The sequence below is a fragment of the Diceros bicornis genome, chromosome 14, assembly GCF_020826845.1.
Source record: "Diceros bicornis minor isolate mBicDic1 chromosome 14, mDicBic1.mat.cur, whole genome shotgun sequence".
NCBI classification, from domain to species: domain Eukaryota; kingdom Metazoa; phylum Chordata; class Mammalia; order Perissodactyla; family Rhinocerotidae; genus Diceros; species Diceros bicornis.
Genome location: NC_080753.1, coordinates 27,245,719 through 27,269,760, shown reverse-complemented (window position 1 = coordinate 27,269,760; position 24,042 = coordinate 27,245,719). Strand labels below are relative to the sequence as shown.

Below are 24,042 nucleotides of genomic sequence, written 5' to 3'. Positions count from 1 at the left end.
TTTGTGATTGAGCCCTTTTTTTTTGTTTTATTTTCCAAAGACTTAGTCTACTTTTCGAAGTACACTGAGGTACATAGAAGTACTAAGGAAATGATATTTCTGGTGAGGACATCTTGGGAAGATGTATTGGAGTATTTTATCTTTTCTATCTCCCAGATCCTAGGAAAAGTTAAGGTACAAATTAAGGCTGTGACTTTTGGGAATGCAGAGAAAGATTAGAAAGTGGATCTTAATGTAGATTTCTGTGGAAATTGTCAAATCCAAAGGTTATGACAAAGAAATAGATTCTCATTTACTCATCTTTCTTCTTTTTCTTTCTCAAAAAATTCCCAGAAGGACATTAGTCAAATGTAAGTTATGGCGTTACCGAAAGTGCTGAAGATGTGAAAATATTTTAGGTTTTATAGTTTCCCCTTTTTGATTTGAAAATAGTAATTGGGTTGTCTGCTAAGTGCTTTCATGGACAATCTAATTCCCATAGGAATCTTACGAGGTAGGAACCATTCTCTTTATTTGTAGATGGGGAAACTGAGGCTTAGGGAGCGTGGATAACTTGCCCCTTGCACACAGGGAGTTTAGGGTGGAGCTGGTGAGCTCTTTAGATTGCTTAGCATCATCATGTTTATGACATCAGTCTGCTGCCCTGGAAAAATCTGGTGTCACAAGCCTCAGATTGTAACTCATTGTAAGAAGACATGTGGCTCAGAGAAAGTAGCTGCCAGTGGCAACTAATGCCTGGGATGTATCAGAGGTCTGTTTCCTGGCAACATGCTTGTGTCCTTGGGACCGTTATCATGAGTGGAACCCTTATTGAAACACTTGCAGCAAGACTTAGAAACTAAGGAAATAGAATAGCCTTTTACCTTTAGTCAGCAGAGTTCTGAGTAATGCTGAGAGTTTGGTAGTAGCAGAGAGGAGTAGTTACACTGATGCCATACTTGACCCATAAGCAACCAGGGCATCTTTCTTGATACTTTCAATCTGGCACTTCTTATGAACTGCAGTTTGCTCAACGGGAGTAGTGAACACAAAACTAATATTTTTTTACGGTGAAAAGTGTTCTTTTTAACATGTAACGCTTTAACCTTTCCGAAAGGTGTTTGTAGGCACCTGTGTAGTTTCCATTTTACACCGAAGTGTAATGAAATTGCTGCCTAGTTTCCATCATATCATAACTGACTTTGAACATGTTTCCCTTATTGCGTGGGCTATGTTCATTTTATGTTCGATAAGTAAACTTAGAATATATTCAACAAATATTTGAGTGCCTCTGATATAATGGTGGATGAGGGGACACTGGCCTCATCCTTTGGGAGCAAGGGGCATAGAGAAGTAAAGTGACAGTTACAATAAAGTGTGTTAGGCTTGGTACAGGGTGTAATGGGAGGGACACCTACACTAGCTGAGGTGGAGGTAGAGGAAGGTGGCCTGGAGGAAGTGACACCTGCCTAGTCCTGCAGGAAGGCTACGAGAATGGAAATAGGGAGAAGAGTGTTTCTTTCAGGCAGAAGGAATAGCATGGGTGAAGGCCTGGATGTGAGAGAGAGCGCTACACTTTTGAGGAACTGAAAGTTCATTGAGGTCGATTGGTAGATTGTGAAGGGGAATTGACTAGAGATGAGACTGAGATGGTGAGAGCAGTTGGTGGTACAGGGCCCCATAGGTAATGCTCAGAACTTTGGACTTTATCCTGAGTCCACTGGGGAGCTGTTGAAGAACTTTGAGCGGGTAGTGACATGATTTACTTCCATGTGAAAGATTATTGGATGATCTTGAGAGTGGCCTGGGTGTGTGGGTATGATTGTGTGTGTCTGTATGAATATGTTGTATGTGTGTACGCAGGGTGTTGCCAAGTACAGGAGACTTCTCAGGAAGAGTAATCCAGGCCAGTGGTGATGATGGCCTGCACCGGTATAGTGGCCAGAGAGAATGGAGAGAAGTAGATAGATGTGAAAGCCATTCAGGAGGTATCTTTTGTCTTTTCCCTTCATGAAAATGAAGGTGAGTGTGTTCTCTAAAAACTTCAGTCAGCCTTGCAATCTGTGGAAGCCATAGGTCTGTAAAGTCAGCTAGCCAGGGCCCATACCCAGCCCTTTGCAGAGGAGCCTCTCAGCAGAATGTTCTGGCACCAGCAGACTAAAGGCAGTTCCTTTAAGATTGCTCTTCTCTCCGGTGCCTTAGACTGTAGCACTTGCTGCTCAGCATTGTCTAGTCAGGACATCAATCAGTGGGACTTGGTTAAGTAGGAGAGCTTTGAGGTCTTTCTTGTGGGAACACAATTAGAAAGGAGAATCCTAGAGGAGCATACGATGGAAATGTGTTAGTGCCTAGAGCATGTGAAGTTCTAGTTCTCTCCCTCTTGGTTTATATTGTGTCATTGTGTGCAGGTAATTAAGTTATCATTTTATAGAGAGACCATCTCTCCACTGGGAAACTTTGCTATCTTGGAAATTGTTGAAGATTTACCTCTTTATACAAGTTGGAAGTTGTTTGTATAGTACATACATACAATGTTTTTAGGGTTAATGACCCTAATATAAAGTTTTTTCCCTGAGACATGGACTTAAAACTTTTAGTGAAATATGAGCATTTTCTTGGCTCATTTTAGGCATTTAGTAATCATGCAAAAAACATACAAGTTTGTAATTGTCAAATCTGAAATGAAATAGTTATGTTAGTACATTGGTACAATTAGTTCCTTTTGTTTAGTTGAAATATATACATACACAAAAGCATTTTTAAACTATACAGATATAAGTGGTGTTAGTTGAAGCTGCATTTTCCATTGTTTAGACATTTAAAACGTACTGAGGTATGTAGATTCTTCACAGATATTTTCAAAAGTTGTTGAAAGAGCAGACCTAAAATATTATAAAGAAAGATAGGAAGAATAAGACAGTAAGAATATACTGACTATATTTTAGGATAATTAGGTAGGATGGGGAAAGATGGACTTTTTTTCCTTAATTCTACTTAGTGAGTATAAAAATCCAATTACTATTATATTTTGCTTTTACAATTGGAAACAATCTCTATCACAATGTAATATTATGGAAACTTTGGGAAGTATTATTTCTTTCATAAATAAGTTTAAAGTATAGTAGACATAAATGTTCAGTCTGGTATTTAGGGAATAATGGAGTATTTAAATATGGAATTTATTAGGTAAACTATTCATTGTTTTGATAAGAAAAAAGCTGTTTTTTCTAATGAATCATGTCATAAAAGAAGTACTATGAAGTACATTTTTCTTTAGGGAAATAAATTTTATTAGTATTTTATTTTTGTGATCTATTCTCTTGAAGCATTTTACTTACCAACTAGATCTGCTAGATAATGATGTATGTTAAATAAAGATGGGGTTAGGCAGAGCTTAAGAGAAGTCTCTCAAAATAAATTCCATTCCTGATATGGTTTCTAGAGAAAGTTGATTGAACACCTAACATGATTTGTTTTATTCCATTTTACTTTTGGCAGTCACAAGATACTGACCAGTTAGATTATCTATCTACCGATCTGTATGTTTTCTTTTATTTTCTCTGGGCCTAAGCTTTGGGAGTTGAGGTGGAACTCTGTTTCCGTCACTTTGCGAGTCATCTGGCTAGTGTGCTTGGCTGCCAGCAGTGTGTGGCCCTCACGCTGCTTTAGATTCTTCAGTCTCAGTCTCCCAGTTGGAACATGTTGCCGTGCTTCAACCAGCTTAACCTGGGCTTTCAAGTTCATGAGAACACGGCATGAATCACTAGTTAATCAGTAGACTGTACATTCCAGTGATGTCAGTAATTATCCTTTGATTATAAAACCCCCCTAAACATTCTCTTTAAAACAGAACAGCTTGTTTGTGCGGTTTCACTTTGCATCTTTGAGTATTGTGTGCATCTGAAGATACAACATGATTTAAATAAAGTATTCACTGTCACTATGTATATCTATTTGCTTCGTTTTCCTGCTTATATTTGGGGCATCCAGAAAATATGAAATTTGCCCCTTTGATGTGATGGAGTACGGGGAGATAATTTTTTTTTTTTAAGAAAACATGGTCTTGGGGCTGGCCTGGTGGCGTAGTGGTTAGGTTTGAGTGCTTTGCTTTGGTGGCCTGGGGTTTGCAGGTTCGGATCCCGGGCATGGACCTATGCACTGCTTATCAAGCCATGCTGTGGCAGGCGTCCCACATAAGAAATAGAGGAACGTGGGCACAGACATTAGCTCAGGGCCAGTCTTCCTCAGCAAAAAGAGAAGGATTGGCAACAGATGTTAGCTCAGGGCTAATCTTCCTCACCAGGAAAAAAAAAAAAAAGAAAAAAGAAAAAGAAAACCTGGTGTTTTGTTTACATTGGTTTGAGGCAATAGCCTTTTAGAATTAGATCCAGTTAACATATGGGACATAAACTTCTTTTGGTATCAACCTCTTCTCCGCATTCACCCTTCTTCCCATTCAGCACCCTCCTCTGCACCCAAAAAAGAAGAGAACTTAGTACTTTAAGTTGTACTGAAAAGTTTTGATTAAAAATCTCTTCATAATCCTTAATGATATTAAAGTTAACGTTAGTTTTCACAAATAAACCTTTTCCTAGCTGGAAAAATCAGAAGGCTGAGAATCCTTTGACATGAATAAAGTCCTTACAAAAAAAACCCTGTGTATTAAATATTATTTACTGATAACAGAGTACTAAGAGAGTGAGAACTAATATAATTTGAATTTTTTATTAGGTCATAAAGAAGTTGTGTCTGCGCAAACTGATACAAAGTTTGAAATCCTACAATAATCATAGATGAAGATTAAGGTTAAAAATTCTTTTTTCTATTTGAAGAAAGGTTAAGTTTGGTATCTCAGCAAAGCCACATGTAGGAAGTGATTGGTCACAACCCAGCACTTGTATAATTTTAATGAAACGCTTAAAAAATCGTCCAGATTCAGGCTTGTTGGGTGTTGTGGGGCTTTGTGTCCGAGTGCTTTGTAAAAGAGGATCTTCATTCCAACTGGGTGGATGACTCTGATGTCACTCAGTTCTACTAGGGGCTTTGAGAAACAGGCTGATCCTGCTCTGGACTCCGTCCCTCTATAACAAGATTATGTTGCTGAATGAGATATTTAGACATAAGGAAGAAGTTTCCTATATGTGTTAAATGCAGAAGAGAGGTTAAGCAACTTTATTTGAAGTTTTTAGTAACCAGAATCGAAGACCATGTTCTAGAATTGTAGCTACTAGCACATGTAGCAATTTAAATTCACACTAATTAAAATTAAATAAAATTAAAAATTCAGTTCTTCAGTTACATTAGCTACATTTGAGGTACTCACTAGCTCAGTGGTTAGTGGCTACCCTATTGGGGAACACAGATATAGAACACTTCATCCTCCCAGAAAGTTCTGTTGGACAATGTTCTTCTAGAACGTTTTACCTGATAGGCAGCCAGGATTTTCTATCCTGTTTTCTTTTTCCAGTTTTATTGAGATATAATTGATGTTCAAGCCTATTTTCTTTTGAGTTCTCCAGATCTCTCTTTTCTCATATTCTGAAAATGAAGGACTTGTCTAATTTAGCTCTAAGCTTCTTTCCAGCTCTAACATATTTTATTTCCATTGGGGGAAGCAATACTTCTTTTAATCCAGATTACTGGGAAGTGCTCCTTTGATCAGTTTTGGGAATTAGAATTTCAGTACAAGTTAGTTTATAATTTTAGCATTTTTTTTTCATGTTAGTTTTTGAGTCAATCGTCTTTGCTCTTTTCTTAGCACTATTAAACTGGCAATCTCAGAGGCCTATACAGGGAGGTGTTGGACTAATAGAGAATCAATTTTTTTTTTTTTCTCTTTAGTGAGAGAATTTTTGAAGCTATTCACCTTGAACTGTGACTTTTGTAGAGGAATAATATTTGTTTTCACAAATGTAAATCTCATATGACAGCTTTTGATATGTGATTAAGGATAAATGCGTTGGATTTTCTGGTAGATTCAAGTCTCTATATACAGAGGAAGTTGGAGTATATTGGAATATCCAGCAGCAGTGGGCAAAACCAAACTGGTATGTGATGCACCGGGCTGAGGGAATGGCACAAGATGAGTGAAAATGCCGTGTCATCCTTGAGGCCAGAGGACAGAGCTGCAGACAGTGCCAGACATCTGAGGTTGTGGCTGCAGCTGTTAGCTAGGGGAAGAAAGAATACAGTAGGAAGAGGAGGCAGTACTAGGTGACTGCATCTGTTCATTCAGCTGTATCAGATGTTCTGTACCATAGGCAGGTGCCATTTTGTATTAGGGCAGAAGAATGTCCTGGGAGAGGTCACTGATGCAGCTTGCTACCTACCACTCTGGTCTGTGGGGGTGGAGTAGGGGTAGGGGCAGATCACATCACACCACAGCATTTTGTGTTTCTAGGTGGGCAGGCTCTATTGAGCCTCAATACCGCCTCATTAATGACTCGGCAAAGAGTGAGGTTGGTGACATTGTACTTGGGACGTTTTGGGAAGTGCCTTTTCTCATTTCTTTCTGCTAAAGTGGAGTGGTGTGGAGTAACAGTTGTTGATGTCTTGTCTACTTCTTGGACTCTTATACACTGGTAAGTTGAAGTGCATTTATATAAAATAATCACACTCTCAGCGACACTTCCTGCAAGTATTCTGACCATTCAGAAACATCACAAATAACTCTTCTCACAGTCAGGTTCTTGGGCCAGGCATTGCTTTTCTATTGTATGCTTGAGTTGGTGGCATTCCTGAACATGGTGTGAGGAGGTTTCTGTAGCTTATGGTACTGAACTAGAAGAATGAGGGCAGAATTGAACACAGTTTGGGTGGATGGCTTTGCTGATCAAGTCTGTGCTTTCAAAGTCTCTGCCTATTTCAGGTCATCATTTTTCAATTTTCAGCCCTTTCTAGGGTGGCTTATATGGATAGATGTGTCGGCAAAGTTATCTCCTGAAAGGATTCTTTTTTGACATAACGAATGAGACATAAAGTAGGTTGAATAATATAGTCATTCTTAAACTGGTCGAAATGTGTTAACCATGAAAAAATAATAAAAAATAAACTAGAGGTAGAAGGTCTGGTGTATTTCAGTGTGAGATGTTTCTAGATTATGATTTTTTGGTTTCTGTCCTCGGGAATCATGGATGATATTCTTCATTTTCTTCTTCAGATGCCACTAAAATCCAGAAAACCAGGTTTTTCAAGTCATTGTATGTTTGTGTATGAAACTTTGCGTGTATGTACAAAATCTTCACAGTGCGTGACTTTATACAGTTTTATCTAGTTTGGCTTTCCCTTTTAATAGAAAACAAAGCTGTGCTACTCACCTTTAAAAATAAAGGAGTATTCTTGGGTGTTGATCCACAAAAATGCTTGCTAAGGAGAACTTTTGTTTATTCTTTTGTGGATTGGGGGGACGTGTTCATATAATCTCTGAGGCCTGTATTCCCTGTTTCTGTCGATAGGTCACTGTTAATTAGCTCTCCTGTCATCCATGTAAGGCTAATCTTTTTGTTCGGTGCATATTGGGCAGGATCTAATCAAGGAACAGTTGCTGTGACTTGAATGATAAGGATACAATCTTGAGTGAAAGTGTGGAGTATTGCATGGTGTATATTAGAGTCTTTTAGGAGTTTATAATCTCAATAAGATCAGTATGGATTAATTCAGAAAATGATAACCATAGTAAAACCTGTTATATGGAAGTGGATTTCCCTAAAGACTGCATTTTGTTCCTCTTGGTTTTAAACTGTTTAGTAATTAGATACTCTAATCCCATAGTTGAAAGCCTTCTAGGTTTACCTGAATAGTTTTCATTGTGGATAAATTAGATACTTACATTGTGTGTGTTTTGGGTTGAGCTAGGGACAGAAAGAATGGAGTGTGTTGGTTTTGTGTTTAAACTTGGGGTACAGAAAAGTCAGTGGACAGATATGTATCAGATACCAGATTCGGAGGTGAGCTGAAAGAGTGAGGACAAAGAACGTGGTCAAGGGGAAGACTGGAGTGCAAAGGGGATGAGGATGGCGACATATGGATGGAAGTGGGGTGATGGTAATTAGGAATGAAGATGACTTGTGGTCACCAGCACCAATTTCTAGTCAAAATATGAGAGGTGGCCACATCTGTAAGGGCTGGAGAAACTAATGTGAACAGTTGGTGGGCGGGATTCAAGAAAACATTCTGTCTTATCTTGCAGTGTAGAATGTGAGTCCTCTGGGGTCTTACAGATAATTGCTAAAGATCATAGGATGAGAGCTGTGGTGCAGATTCCAAACTAAAGTTTAGTGGAAACAGCAGCAGCTTTCAGCAGAATTGGTGTTCCATCTCTTAGAACTCCTTGGGCTCTTTCATCTGCTAAGCCCAAAGGTACCTTCTCAGCTAGTCAAAGGATGGGGTGTCATGGTGTTTCTTTGCAGCACGCCATGGAGACTCAGTCCGCTTCTTTCCTTTGCTGGTATTGCCATGACCAGCTCCATTTCTTGGGACTGACTTTTCTTCTCCCTTTTCAACCCCCAAGCCTAGTGGCGATTTCAACCAAGTTTCACCCATCTTGTGCTGTTCTTGGAAAAACAGTTCTCACAAGCCCTTCTCATTTAAAAGATTTTGCAACTAATACATGTGGAAGAGGTTATATTAAATCTTACTAGTAGTGCCACCTGGGGAATAAGACCTTCTCATTTGCTGAGAGGTTAATGAAGGGCCCCCTCTCGTCAAACCCAGGCTCTTTCAAAACACCTCCAAGAACGAAGGGCATGCTGATCTCTTATCTCCAGAAAACCAGCTGAGCTCAATGGTTAGGCAGAGGCTTTGGAATCTAAGTCCTGGGTTTAAAACCTGCCTTTATAACTTTCTGTTTAAACTCAGGACTAGCCCTGAGCTAACATCCGATGCCAATCCTCCCCTTTTTTCTTGAGGAAGATTGGCCCTAAACATCCGTGCCCATCTTCCTCTACCTTATATGGGACTCCACCACAGCAGGGCTTAACAAGCGGTGCGTCAGTGCGTGCCCGGGATCCGAACCTGTAAACCCCGCCGTCGCAGCGGAGCGTGAGCACTTAACTGCTTGCGCCACAGGGCCGGCCCCTATAACTTTTTTCTTGACTTTGGGCAATTTACCTCTCTGCCTCTTTGTCTTTAAAAGGAGTATCTTAGAGTTGCTTTAAGTTTTAGTAAGCTCTAATGCCTGTCAACCCCTTGGCACAGTGCCTGACCATGGTAATTACGTTTATTAAGGGCTAACTTCCCAGCTTTGAATAAAAGAGCGTTAGTGGCGGATTAATAGATGCAGAAGTATCTCGCCTCAACTGGGCAATTTGTATTTATGGTAATCTCCAGACTAGTGCCACCTAGTTAGTTGATGAGGTTCCTGACTGGCCTTTGCCAGTTTGTGTATTTTCCAGAGCCAGTCCCCTGTTGAGCAAGCATTTGTTAAGCACTCTTGTGTATCTTGAGCTCTGTTAGACATGATATGCCCTGCTCTGTCTTCTGCCCTAAGAAAGCTCACGGTCTAGAAGGGGAAGCAGACTAATAAACTGACAAAACACCGTGAGGAAAGTGCTATGGGAGATCATCACAGAGTGCTGTGAGAGCACTGATGGGGCATCTTATTGAGATTGGAAGTGGAAGATGGCCAGGAGGGCTTCTGAGGAGATGGTGTTTAAGCTGGGTATGACAGATGAGCGGGAGTTAACCATGTGAAGATGGTGCGGAAGGGCTTTCCAGGCATTTCAAACAGCTTGTGCAAAGGCAGAGAGGAGTGAGAAGGCATGCTGAGTTCAGAGAATTGCAAATACAACGCAGTATGTTAGCTGCAGTGTATGGCAGGAGGCAAGATGAAGCTGGGGAGATGAGCAGGGGGCAGTTATGAACATACTTGATTGCCGTGCTATATTGAGTTTAGATTTCATCGTGGAAGCAGTTGGGACCATTTACGGATTTTAAACATGAATGACAGATGATATTTATATTCAAAAAAGTTACTTTGATGGCAGTGTGGAGTAGAATTGGAGGGTATAAGCATGGAAGCAGAGTCCAGTTAGAGCATTTAAATGTTTTTGGGCCATGGATCCCTTTGGCAATTTGATGAAGCCCATGGACCCCTTCTCAGAATAATACATAAAATAAAATTCCTGTGATTATGAAGGAAACCACTTAGATCTAAATACACTTTTATCCATGGACTGTGGGCTCTGTGGACCCTAGAAAAAGCAACCCTGAGTGAATGCCCTAGTAGGAGAGCTGAGAATGGGGCTGAAATCGGGTTATTTTAGTTCATTTGGGCTGCTATAACAAAATACCATAGACTGGATGGCTTATAAACAACAGAAATTTATTTCTCACAGTTATGGAAGCTGGAAATCCAGGATCATGGCACTGGCAGATTTGGTGTCTGGTGAGCACCAGCTTCCTCATTGACGCTGTGTTCTCACTATAACCTCATATAGCAGAAGGGATAAGGGACCTTTCTCCAGCCTCTTTTCTAAGGACACTAATCCCATTCATGAGGGAAGAGCCTTCATGATCTAATCACCTCCTTTGGGCACATTGGGCATTAGGATTCAATATATGAATTTTGGGGGTGGTGGGGTCATAAACATTTCAGTCCATAGTACTGGGTCAGTGAGGACTGGAGAAGGAGGGCTTGAGTATAACAGCAGAGACAGATTGGATGGAGGATAGGGTGGGGGAGGTGGAAAGGAGAAGAGAGGCAGCAAGATTTCTGACATGGGCAACTGGGTAAAAGATGGTGTCCATCACATATGGTGGGTACAGAAGTTCTACTTATAAACTGGCTAGATTTTGAAAGGTCATTTGTGAATCCATTTATTCCTAAGTCCAAAGTGAAATTTTAGAAGCAGCAGCTACTGGCATCTGTCAGTGGTGTGCAGAATTTTGTTTGGTAGAAGAAAGTTTATACTTTGGAAGTTTCTAAGTTGAAGTGATTCTGTATGGAAGATGATGAGTGGGTTGTAGGGAAGAGATGATTAGTTTTAGACAAGTTGAGTAGATTTTTTTGGTGAATTAGATAGCATGTCAACGTACTTTTTTTTTTTTTTTTGTAAGGAAGATCAGCCCTGAGCTAACATCCATGCCAATCTTCCTCTTTTTGCTGAGGAAGACCGGCCCTGAGCTCACATTTATTGCCAATCCTCCTCCTTTTTTTTTTTTTTTTCCCCTTTCTCTCCCCAAAGCCCCAGTAGATAGTTGTATGTTATAGTTGCACGTCCTGCTAGTTGCTGTATGTGGGATGTGGCCTCAGCATGGCCCGACAAACAGTATGTTGGTGCGTGCCCAGGATCCGAACCCAGGCCGCCAGTAGTGGAGCATGCGCACTTAACCGCTAAGCCACGGGGCTGGCCCCTCAACATACTTTTATTGTATCCTTTTTTAAGGTAAACTTTTTATTGAAGTATAACGTACATAGTGGAAAATGCGTAAATCTTAAGTGTGTAGTGAAATGAATTTTTTCACAAAGTGAATATACCCATATAACCAGCACATGTATCAAGAAATAGCATTCCCAGCCCTGCCCCCGCTCATGCTCTTCCAGTCATTACCTAGCCCTCTTCCTTAAGGGTCATCACTATACTGACTTCTAATGCCATAGATTACCTTAAAAATTTTTTTTCTTAGGTCTTATTGTCCACTTTTTTGTTGAGGCATAACTTAGTTTACTGCTCACAGTTCAAGTATATATTTTGATGAGTTAAAAAAATATTTTTTAGAGCAGTTTTAGATTCACAGCAAAATTGAGCATGAGGTACAGAGAGTTCCTCCATACACTGTGTCCCCACACGTGCAGAGCCTCCCTCACTGGCGCTATCCCCTACCAGAATTTGTTACTGTCAATGAACCTACGTTAACACATCATTATCACTCAAAGTCCGTAGTTTACATTAGGGTTCACTCCTGTTGTGCATTCTGTGGGTTTTGTATCCACCATTCTAGTATCATGCAGAATGGTTTCACTGTCCTAAAAATTCTCTGTGCTACGCCTATTCATATCCCCACCCCCCAGCAATCACTGATCTTTTTACTGTCTCCATAGTTTTGCCTTTTCCAGAATGTCATATGATTGGAGTCATATAGTATGTAGCCTTTTCCGATCGGCTTCTTTCACTTAGTGATATGTATTTAAGGTTCCTCCATGTCTTTTCATGGCTTGATAGCTCCTTTCTCTTTTAGCACTGAATAATATTCCATTGTCTGGATGTGCCACAGTTTATCCATTCACCTACTGGTGACTTCCAAGTTTTGGCAATTATGAACAAAGCTGCTATAACCATTCATGTGCCGGTTTTTGTGTGGACGTAAGTTTTCAACTTGGTGAATACCAGGGAGTGTGATTGCTAGATTGTATGATAGGCATGTGTTTAGTTTTGTAAGAAATTGCCAAGCTGTTTTCCAATGTGGCTGTACCATTTGACATGCCCACTGGCAATGAATGAGAGTTCCTCTTGCTCCACATCTTTACCAGCATTTGGTGGTGTTAGTGTTTTGGATTTTGGCCATTCTAATAGGTGTGTAGTGGTATCTCATTTTAATTTGCAATCCCCTAATGATATATGATGTTGAGCATCTTTTCAGATGCTTATTTACTATCTGTACATCTTCTTTAGTGAGGTGTCTGTTCAGGTCTTTTGTTTTCTTATTGTGTTTTAAGAGTTCATGGTATATATTTTGGATAGTAGTCCTCTGATTATCAGATATGTCTTTTGCAAATATTTTCTCTGTGGCTTGTCCTCTCTTTCTCTTAAGTTTGATGAATTTTTATGTACAACTTGATTTTTTTCATATGTGTATACTTGAATAACTACCACTTACACAGACTGACATATAGTTAGTACATTTCCAGTCCCCTGGCAGGAGTCTCTGGTGCCTTACCCCTGTTGATACCTCCAACCTATTCTGACCTCTGTCACCACAGATTAGTTTTGCCTGTTTTTGAATTTTATGTAAATGGAATCATATAATATTTACTCTGGTGTTGGCTCTTTCCCTCAGCATTATGACTATGAGATTCATTTACATTTGTGTAGAGAGGTAGTAATTTTTCATTGGTTTGTTGTATTCCATTGTATGATAGCATGATTTATCCATTCTGCTTTTTGGAGTTTTCTGGTTTTGGGGGTATTATGAATAATGCTGCTGTGAACATTCTTCCATGTGTCTTTTGGTGGACATAAGCACCTGTTTCTCTTCGGTATATACCCAGCAGTAGAATTGTTGGGTTATAAGGTGTGTGTGTATATGGTTGGATTTAGTCGATACTGCCACTTTTCTGAAGTGGTTGTATCAGTGTATACTCCCACCACCAGGATATGAGAGTTCTGGTTATTCCGCATCTTCGTCAATACTTGATATTGACTGTCTCTCTCTTGTTAGTTGTGTGTAGGGTTATCGCATTGTGGTTTTAATTTGCATTTGCCTGACGACTAATGAAATTGAGTACCTTTCTTTGTTGGCCGTCTGGCTAAACTTTGTTGTGAGATGCCTATCAGACTTTTTGTTTATTTTTCTTTTGGGTTGTCTGCTTTTTTTCTTATTCATTTGTAGGAGTTCTTTATGTATTCTGGACATGAGTGCTTTTTCAGATAGCATGTAAATGTACCTATATAGTTTTGTAGTATCTTTTAAATCTCTTTTTTTAAATTACAAAAGGAATGTGTTCATGTACTAAAAAATTCAAACAACACAAATGGGTATACAGTGAAAGGGATGTCTGCCTCCTACACCATACCTTTAGTTCCACTTTCTAGTGAGAATCGTGGTTAAGTTTCTTGAGTATCCCACCAAGAGTTTCCTGTGCATACACTGCATTTATCCTTTTTTCTAACACAAATAGTAGCATACTGCACACTATTCTGTACCTTGCTCTTTTTACTTAATTATGTTTTAGAGTTCTTTGCAAATCAGCATATACATTTCTTGCTGCTGCTTTTAAATGGCAGGGCGTATTCCTATAGGTGCACATGCTAGATTTAGTTTAACCAGGTTATCTAGTCACTTCTTGATGGATATTATTATTATTATTACTATGCTACAAAAATGGTGTCAGGTATGTTGAATTTTAGGGCTTATAGACCATTTAAATGTGGAAATGCCTTAGACGTCCAGAGTTTAAGAGAGAGGGAAAGCCAGGACTGTACCATTTAGGGTGACATGAGTGCATAGGTTGTTGCTGAAGACAACTGAGCAGGTAGGATCACATAGAAAGTGCTGTTAGACCAGTGGTTCTCTCTGGAGTCGGGATGGGGTTGTCAGAATCACTGTGGTAGACTTTTCTAAAAAACACGTTACTGCTGCTTCCCTCAGCTCTAATTTAGTATGTCTAGTGTGGGATCTGAGAATTTTTTCTTCCATCCCTTGACTTATACCCCTATATGTCACTTTCCTTTTGAGATCCAGTTGTTTAGAGTGAGAATATAGCTGAGGATGGAACCCTCAGAAACACAAGTATAATAAGGAGTGTGGGGTGGAGATGGATGGACATAGATAGGAGAAATCAGGTGAGTGTAGGGTCATTGAAACCATGAGAGGGGATAGTTCAATGAGGAAGTGGCACTAGGGTCATGCTGCCAAGAGTGGTCAAGTAAGATGATGATTAGGACTTCTCTGCTGCTTAAGATTGCTAGAAGAATTTAAATAATGCCTTTTTAGTCACATTGTGCATCTCAGCAATGTTCTGGCCCAGCATGATACCAAGATACCTTTTATGGAAAATTGCCATAATTATATCCCATGTGTACCAGAAATTAACAACTTCTGGTAATGATCCAAGAATCTGTAAATCATGAATTAAGAAACTTTTGAATCTGTTTATAATTTTGGTTTCTATTAATTCTCTTCCAGTAATAAAATTATTTAAATTTTTGTGTTAGATTTTTAAAAAAAACAAAACTTAAACTTCTAACATTTTAGGTTTGAAGAGGTACTTGGTCCTTATAGTCTATAGGTCCTGGTGGACAAGAATGCACTCACCTCATCTGTCTTGATATTTTACTTAATTTTATAGATGTACTCCACTCTCAGCTTTTGTTTTTCTAGGAAGAAGTCCCTTTTATTTAGTCTGGACTTTCATCCCTGTAAATATTCAGATGTCTTTTCTGAAGTCTTTCCATTTGTGTGTTATGTTTTTTTGAAGTGCGTCTATGTCACTGAAAAGACACTAAATACTCCCCCCCTCCCCCCCGTTCCAGGGTATAGAGATGGGATAGAAAGGAACTGATTATGTGGGAAGTAATAAAATTTGTTTCTTAAAAATAAAGCTTAATATATAGGAAAAATTAGATGAGATATGAAGTAAGATGAGGGGGTAAACTTCTGGCTGATACTGATTTATACTGTTTCATTCATGATTATGGGTTGTATGTGTCAGTATTACAGAAGAAGAAAGGGCATATTAGTTCACACATAGTGGGATTGAGAGTAAAGGTCAAATTGAATTTTTCAGATATTTTGAAAATACTATTTTACTGCATGTTATTTTGTATAAACAGTCTTCAGTTTATTTAGCTATATGACTGCTATATTCTGACTTTAAGGAATTTTAAGCATTTCAGCATTTGAGCTCTGATCAAGCACATCTGGGCCATTTGAATTTGTAGATGAACTCTTATTAGAGTGCAGTTGTATACCATTGTGTTAATGGTAAATATGTTGATGTAAAATACGTGTTAATGGTAAGTGTACACAAAGATACATTTTAAATTTGCTTAAAATTATATCGATACAGTTTAATAGTCTCAAGTATAATGGCAACTTACTGTTGCTTCCTTTTAGAAATATCAGAGACCAGGAGGGTGAGGTTGAAGCTATTTTGACTCACTGCTGCTTTACAACATAGTGACAGACAGGAGGGCCCTGGGCTGTAATGTGGGCAGTGGCTGGATCTGCAGACAAAGACAGTTTGCTGCATTTTAACCCAGAAAGATTAGCAAGTTGGTACTTGGGTTCCTGGCTCAGAATTAGATGTATCTTTGAAGAGCTGCTGCTGCTCTTTGTTTTAGCTGAAACCTTGAGATTGTCGTTTTCAAAAGGTTTGAAAGGGGATTGAAAATTTTTGGATATGGCCTTCATGCTACAGCATTATTGAATGTAGAAAGTAAGTTTCAGATGCTTTGTTCCTCATCATTTTTTTGCTTACCTTATTTATATTGAGACAACTCACACACCATAAAATTCATCCTTTTAAAGTGTACAATTTAGTGATTTTTAGTATATTCAGAAAGTTATGCAACCATCACTGCTGTCTAATTCCAGAAAATTTTCATCTCAAAAAGAAATTATGTACCCATTAGCAGTGCTTCACATTCCTCTCTCACTCTGGCAGCCACAAATCTGCTTTCTGTTTTCATTGATTTACGAATTCTGAACAGTTCACATAAATAGAATCATAAAATATATGGCCTTTGTGTTTGGCTTCTTTCACTTAGCATAATGTTTTCAAGGTTTCCATGTTGTAGCATGTGTTAGCACTTCATTTCTTTTTATGGCTGAGTAATATTCCATTGTACAGATGTACCACATTTTGTTTATCCATTCAACTCTTGGTAGACATTTGGGTTATTTCTACTTTGGGCTTTTATGAATAATATTATGAACATTTGTGTACAAGTTTTTGTTTGAATACATGTATTCAATTCTCTTGGATATGTACCTAGGAGGGGAATTGCCGGGTCATATGGTAACTCTGTGTTTAACTTTTTGAATAACTGCTAGACTGTTTTCGAGAGCAGCTGCATCATTTTTCATTTCAGTCAGCAATGTATGAGGGTTCTAGTTTCTCCACATCCTTGCCAACATTTGTCATTGTTCATCTTTTTGATTATAGCCATCCTACTGGGTGTGAAGTGGTATCTCATTGTAGTTTTGATTTGCATTTGCTAATGATTAATGATGTTGAGCATCTTTTCCTGTGCCTATTGGCCATTTATATATTTATTTGAGAAATGGCTACTCGAATCCTTTGTCCATTTTTTAATTGGGTTATATGTCTTTTTATTATTAAGTTGTAATAGTTCTTTATACGTATATATTCTGCATACTAGTCCCATATTAGATATATGATTTGCAAATATTTTCTCCTGTTTTGTAGGTTGTTTTTTCAGATCGTGTCCTTTGAAGCACAAACGTTTTTAGTTTTGATGAAGTCCAATTTATCTTTGTTTTTGGTTGCTCGTGCTTTTGGTGTCGTATCTAAGAAAATGTCCAATCCAAGATCACGAAGATTTACAACGTTTTTTTCTAATGGTCTAATAGTTTTAGCTCTTTTCTTACATTTAAATCGATGATCCATTTTGAGTTAATTTTTGTACGTGGTGTGAGATAAGGTTCCAGCTTCATTCTTTTGCATGTGGATATGTAGTTGTCCCCATACCATTTGTTGAAAAACTGTTCTTTCTCCAATGAATTGTCTTGGCAGCCTTCTGAAAAATCAGTTAAACATAAATGTAAGAGTTTATTTCTGGACTCTCAGTTTTATTCTATTGATCTATGCCACTTACTTAGTAGTTAAGTTTTGAAGTCAGGAAGTGTGAGTCCTCCAATTTTGTTCTTTATCAAGATTGTTTTGGCTGTTTTGGGTCCTTTGCATTTCCATGTGAATTTTAGGATCAGCTTGTCAATTTCTGCAAAGAAGCTGGCTAGGAATTTGAAAAGGAATTGCATTGCATCTGTAGGTTAATTGGGGAGTATTGCCATGTTAACAGTATTTAGTCTTCCTATCCTTGAACATTGGGATATTGTTTCATTTATCTGTGTCTTCAATTTCTTTCAATAATGTTTTATAGTTTTCAGTGTACAAGTCTTGCACTTCTTTTGTTAAATTTATACCCATTTTGTGTTTTGATACTATTATAAGTGGAATTATTTTCTTAATTTCATTTTCAGATTGGTCATTGATAGTGTGTAGAAATACAATTGATTTTTGTGTATTGTTCTTGTATCCTGCAACCTTGCGTAACTTATTAGTTCTAATAGTTTTTTAGTGAATTCCTTTGGGTTTTTATGCATACAAGATCATGTCATTTGCAAATAGGGATAGTTTTACTTCTTCTTTTACAATCTGAATGCCTTTTATTTCTTTTTCTTGCTTAATTGCCCTGGCTAGAACCTCCAATACAAGATTGAGTAGAAATGATGAGACCAGACATCCTTGTTCCAGCTCTTAGGAAGAAAGCTTTCAGTCTTTCACCATTAGTGATGAAGTTAGCTGGGGTAATGATGTTAGCTTTTTTGTAAATGACCTTTTTTTTTCTGGTGTGGAAGATTGGCCCTGAGCTAACATCTATTGCCAATCTTCCTCTTTTTGCTTGACGAAGATTGTCCCTGAGCTAATACCTGTGCCAGTCTTCCTCTGTTTTGTATGTGGGATGACACCACAGCATGGTTTGATGAGCAATGTATAGGCCTGTGCCTGGGATCTGAACCCACGAACCCTGGGCTGCCGAAGTGGAGCGCGTCAACCTAACCACTGCCTCACTGGGCCTGCCCCTGTAAATGCCTTTTATCAGGCTGAAGTGCCTCTCTATCCTTAGTTTGTTGAGGTGTTTTTTTTTTTTTTTTTTTTTTTTTTTTGAGGAAGATTAGCCCTGAGCTAATATCTGATGCCAATCCTCCTCTTTTTGCTGAGGAAGATTGGCCCTGCGCTAACATCTGTGCCCATCCTGCTCTACTTTATATGGGACGCCGCCACAGCATGGCTTGACAAGCAGTGTAGCGATATGTGCCCGGGATCCAAACCTGCGAACCCTGGGCCGCTGAAACGGAGCGTGTGTACTTAACCGCGATGCTACCGGGCTGGCCCCTGGTTTTTTTTTTAATTAATGAAGGGGTGTTGGATTTGTTCAAATGCTTTTTCTGTGTCTGTTGAAATTGTCATGTGTTTTTTGTCCTTTAAACTATCAATATATGATCTGTTACTTTGGTTGATTTTCAGATGCTGAACCAACCTTACATTCTTGTGATAAATCCCACTTGGTCTAGCATATAATCCTTTTTATTTGTTGCTGGGTTTCGTTGTGCTGGTATTTTATTGAGGATTTTTATATCTATATTTATAGGAGATTTTGGTCTCTAGTTTTCTTTTGTCGTGATATCTTTGGTTTTGGACTCGGTAGTACTGGCCTTATAGATTGGGTTGGGATGTGTTCCCTTCTCTTCCATTTTTTGGGAAAAGTTTGTGAAGAATTGGTATTCTTCTTTAAATATTTGATAGAATTCATCAGTGAAACCATCTGTGTCTGGGCTTTTCTTTGTAGAAAGTTTTTCTATTACTAAATCTCTGTTTCTCTGTTGTTTTTCTCTTCTTTATCTCGTTACTTTCCGCTTAAGTCTATTATTGCCTTTGTTCTGCTTGTTTTAGGTTTAGTTTGCTCTTTTTCTCATGCTTTAAGGTAGAAGATTAGTTTGACTTGAGATTTTTCTTTTTTAATATAGACATTTACAGGTATAAATTTCCCTCTAAGCACTGCTTTAACTGGATCCCATAAGTTTTGGTATGTGGTTTTCTCTCAGAGTATTTTCTCATTTCCTTTGCAATTTCTTCTTTGCTTCAATTTTTTTTTAATGTGTTAGCTAAAATATGCATTGGTACTGGAAGCAGTAATAATTGCTACCATTTACTGGATGCCAGTCACTTATATGTGATATTTTCCTAATCCTTGTGGGAATTGTGTGATTGATGGAATAGTGGTTTCCTGTTTTACAGACAGGGGAAGGGAATGGAGGCTTAGTCAGTTTTCTAAGGTTTTACATAGCAAGTCAGTGGCCCTACTCTCTTCAGAGCTTGTATTGCTCCCCCCTGTGCAACAGTTCCACTCTAACCTACTTGGAAATAGTAGTGATTCCTTTAAATAGAAGATTAAATATATTTTCATAATATGCAGGCAGTAGCAGGTAGCTGGACTGCATTATTTAATACTTGCCATATTATATTCACATATGGAATGCCATCTTTTCTTCCATTTAAACATTTGAGATTTAGATTTTTACCCCTCAACTGTTACAAGGACTTTGGCTGGTCTTGGCTTTTAAATGTGTGTTTTGTGGGAGCCTTGCTGAATCAATAAACAGCTTTAGGTGGTGTTTTGTGTTCAGATTCTGATATGAAAGATAACTTGTGTCCACAGTTTGTTAAATCTTGTTTTAGGTGGGCCATTGCTGTGTTGGCGAGCAAGTGTTTAAATATTTTCATGTTTATTTTTTATTTTTCTGTACAATTGAATTGCTTGTGAGACAGAGAAGAGCCCTGTTGACGCTTTGAAAAATTACCCAAAGGAATTAGCATGCATTTCATGCTTCTTACCAGATTCCTGTTGTTACAGGATTGTATAAAGGATACATGTTTGTATGCTTTGTAATATATAATGATGTGGAGCACATTATAACTAATCAGTAAGTACCAAAGGATGAAGGCCTTGGGATAAGCTTTGATCAGCTCCTTTTTCTGTTTGTTTCTTCTGTGCACACAGTGTGTGGTTACTGTAGCCTAGAATTTTAGGCTCAAACTAAAACTTTTAAATGAAACTTGATTTTTTCCCCCTTCACTCATTCGTTTAAAAAAAAGAGGGAGAGAAATTGTACTCTTAAGTATGTCTCAGTTTTCTGCAAATGACCCTGCCTTCAAGTATGATAGTATTTCTCATTTAAGTGAATAATCTTAAAGTTGTGCCGAATCGGTTGAGTAGCTATACGGATTGAGGAGAAATTTATTTTCAAAACCAGGAAGAGGTCTTGATATAAACCCTTAGGTACTGCTGCTGAACTTCCTGGGGATTTGTCTGAAATGGACAAGATAATTTACTTGATGATCACTGCTTGAATTAGGGCCTTTGTAATTGCTTAGTTGTGTTACTTGGAACACAAATCTTGCAAATCTTGGATTTGCAAGAGATATTTAGTAGCACTCCCACAAGTATGCCACCAGCCATTATACTCAACAGTTGTCGGTCTCTTCTCTTACTTTGTGTGCTTGAATATGGGTGAAACAAGAAGACTTGTTGGGTAAATTGGGACTAGTTGTTCTTGACTCAGACAGATATCCATATGAGTCAACACTAATCACTGTGGGTCAGGTGTTTGTACTGGAAAGTTCTCTTAAGTGACCTTATTCCTTTATGGTAGTAATCTGTTTAAATATTTCTTCCTTTATTTGTCCAGTAAACAGGTGGTTTCAGTAGGTCGTTAGTAACATCATGGAACCATAATAATATATTACATTTGTGTAGAACTTTATTTTTAAAATGTTTTCATGTATGTTATCTCATTTATCCTCACAAGCCTGTTGTAGGCAAGACAGATACAGTCTGAATTTTACAGATGAGAAAACCAGCTGGCTGCTTCAGGCACAGCTGCCTTCACAGGGTTGCTGTAATTTTTTGAGATATCACTGTCCAAAGTCTGGTCCTTTGCTTCCAAAACCAGAAACTCTTTTGTTGGAGGTTTCCTAAGACTTTTGGGGAGGTGATTATGCTAACCAAACTCGTAAGGGACCAGTTGATTAGAAAAATCAGAGGTAAAACAAAGATTAATTATATTAACAAAGCACAGAACTAATTGATTAAAAACTTTTTAGGATATACTTTGTGACTATAATGCTTTATATATTTGCCTCAGTCCAGGGCATTCCTTTTGTGATTTCAAGACACTTGAGAAACATTACTCAGAAAGTTGTTGGGTGATAGAAGAATCAGTATAGAGGGAATTGGGTGATCTTGAGTAAATATTTTACTCCAGTAATGGAAGAGGGTAATGATAGTCCCTGTTTGAAGGAAGAGGCTCCAGATGAGCCTTAATTCTTTGAGTAATAGCTTAATGGAAAGAGACTTTCTCTAATATCTGGTTTTCCTTTTTTCTCTAACATTTTATCATGAAAAACAAAAATTGAGAGAGTTATACACAAATTGTACACTCATTTACCTACCATCTAGATTCTGTAATATTTTGCTTTATTTGCTTTCTATTGCCCTATTTATCTACAGTGATGTGTTGCTTAATGATGAGGATATGTTCTGAGAAATGCGTCGTTAGGCAATCTTGTCACTGTGTGAGCATCAGAGTGTGCTTATGCAGACCTAGATGGTATAGCCTACTATACACCTAGGCTATATGGTAATAATCTTATGAGATCACTGTCATATATGTGGTCTGCTGTTGAGCAGAACGTCGTTATGCAGTGCATGACTGTATTAATCCATCTAATTTTTTTATTTTCCAAGTAAATTGCAGATACAGTACATTTTATCTCCAAACGCTTCAACATGCGTATTATTAACTAGTTTAACATTTGTTTTTTTAATTTGCGGTACAATTTACATACAGTGAAAAATACAAATCTTAAGTATACTGTTTGATGAATTTTGACAAATGTATACACCTGTGTAACCCAAACTTCTATCAAGATCAATATTATACTATACTAAACTGTATTATATGTTACTCAAACTTCAGAAAGTTCCCTCGTGTCCCTTCCTGGTCTGCCTCTCTGCTCTCTCTTTCTGTCCCCTGGCAACTACTGATCTAATTTTTTCCCTCCTGTAGATTAGTTTTGTCTGTTTTGAAAGTCATGTAAATGGAATCATATGGTGTGTATTCTTTTGGGTTAAGGCTTCTTTGACTCAGTTGCAATGTTTTTGATATTCATCAGTGTTGTGTGTATCAATAGTTCATTCCTTTTTGTTATGTCATATTTTTAAATAGTATTATTCCATTGTATGATTATGCTACTATTTTTTTGTTATGTTTATAGACACCTTAATTTGCTTTTAAATGATAACAATACTAATACAAAAATCACTTATCAGCAGACATTCTTACCTGACATCAGGAAATGGACTAGAATAGATTGTAATTTTCTTAGATAACTTTGTATTCCAGCCTTGCTTTTTCTAGTTGCTTTGGTTTGATTTTAGGTATGGTTTGGGAGATACTCTAGACCCATGAGCACACGTGAGGACCTCAGTTCCAAGCCATCTCATCCATTATGTATTGATTTCTACTAAGGGATGATTTTTAAAGTCTTAATGCCTTTAGCTCACTGTGCCCTGACTAGTAAGGTGATTTTTTTGAGGATCCAATTGTGTAAAATTCTGCCTGTCACCCTGAAGCCCAAGACAGCCAAAGACTGAGAGCTAATATGACAGTTTTGTTTTGGGAACTGTGTGGTCCACTGTATTCCTCTTCAGAGACCAGTGTTTAATGATCTTAATGACTTGACATTTGAGCCTCTTTTTGCAATTACTCAGTGTTTTCCTTCTTAAAAACTCTTTAATATACCCAACAATCATTAGTAAGTGAGACCTCTTTTCTGGATCAGACAGCCCATGTTCCTTTAACATTTGCAAACCTCTGATAATTTTTCTGCCATCAGTGGATCCTTATAGTCTCTCTCCCCTCTCCTATCCCAAAAGTGATTGGAACATATCCCAAAAGTTAATAAATGTCCAACTAATGCTGAATATAATAAGATCATTTCTTAACTTTACATATTGTTATACTGCTTTGAAAATAACTCCACGATTCCCTTTCCTCCATCTCCTGCTCTTCAAGTTGCTTTGTATTATTAATGTATTTAGCAAGGGTGATCCTTTGGTGATTTTTCACTAATCTGTTTTATGTGTTATTCCTAAATTTACTAAACTGTACTTATATTTTTCTATGTCTAGTTTTTATAGAATTTGTTCTGATTTATCAGTTCGTTTTGTATCTTGATTTATGTATTTGTATTTTCCTATGAGAGGTGGAAGCTAAATTGAAGTATCAGGGCTTAGTAAAGAGAAAAACTTAAATCTGAGATCATAGGACTCTAATAAATGATGTTTTGGAAGAAATATTAGTAGTTGGAACTTGCTGAACTTGTGTTTCTATCCTTTTAGGAACTCTGATAAACCGAGGGTTGGGAAGGGCCCCTGGAAGCGCTTCTAGATAACAGTGAATTCTCAACCCTTAATGAAACGTGGAAGAACAACCTAAACAAAACCTTGTGATAATTTAAAAACCTTGTAGCTTTCCTTCTGGTGATTTCCTTTTGACTTTAGTACTGTACTTGACATTAATAACCAGAAGCAGAAT

At 38.0% G+C, this 24,042-nt stretch overlaps 1 protein-coding gene across 2 annotated transcripts in view; it reads left to right on the top strand.

Annotated features, from left to right (window-relative positions):
* ZFAND3 (zinc finger AN1-type containing 3) overlaps positions 1-24,042 on the top strand; it is a 329,977-nt gene that overhangs the window by 1,110 nt on the left and 304,825 nt on the right. The window lies entirely within an intron of this gene.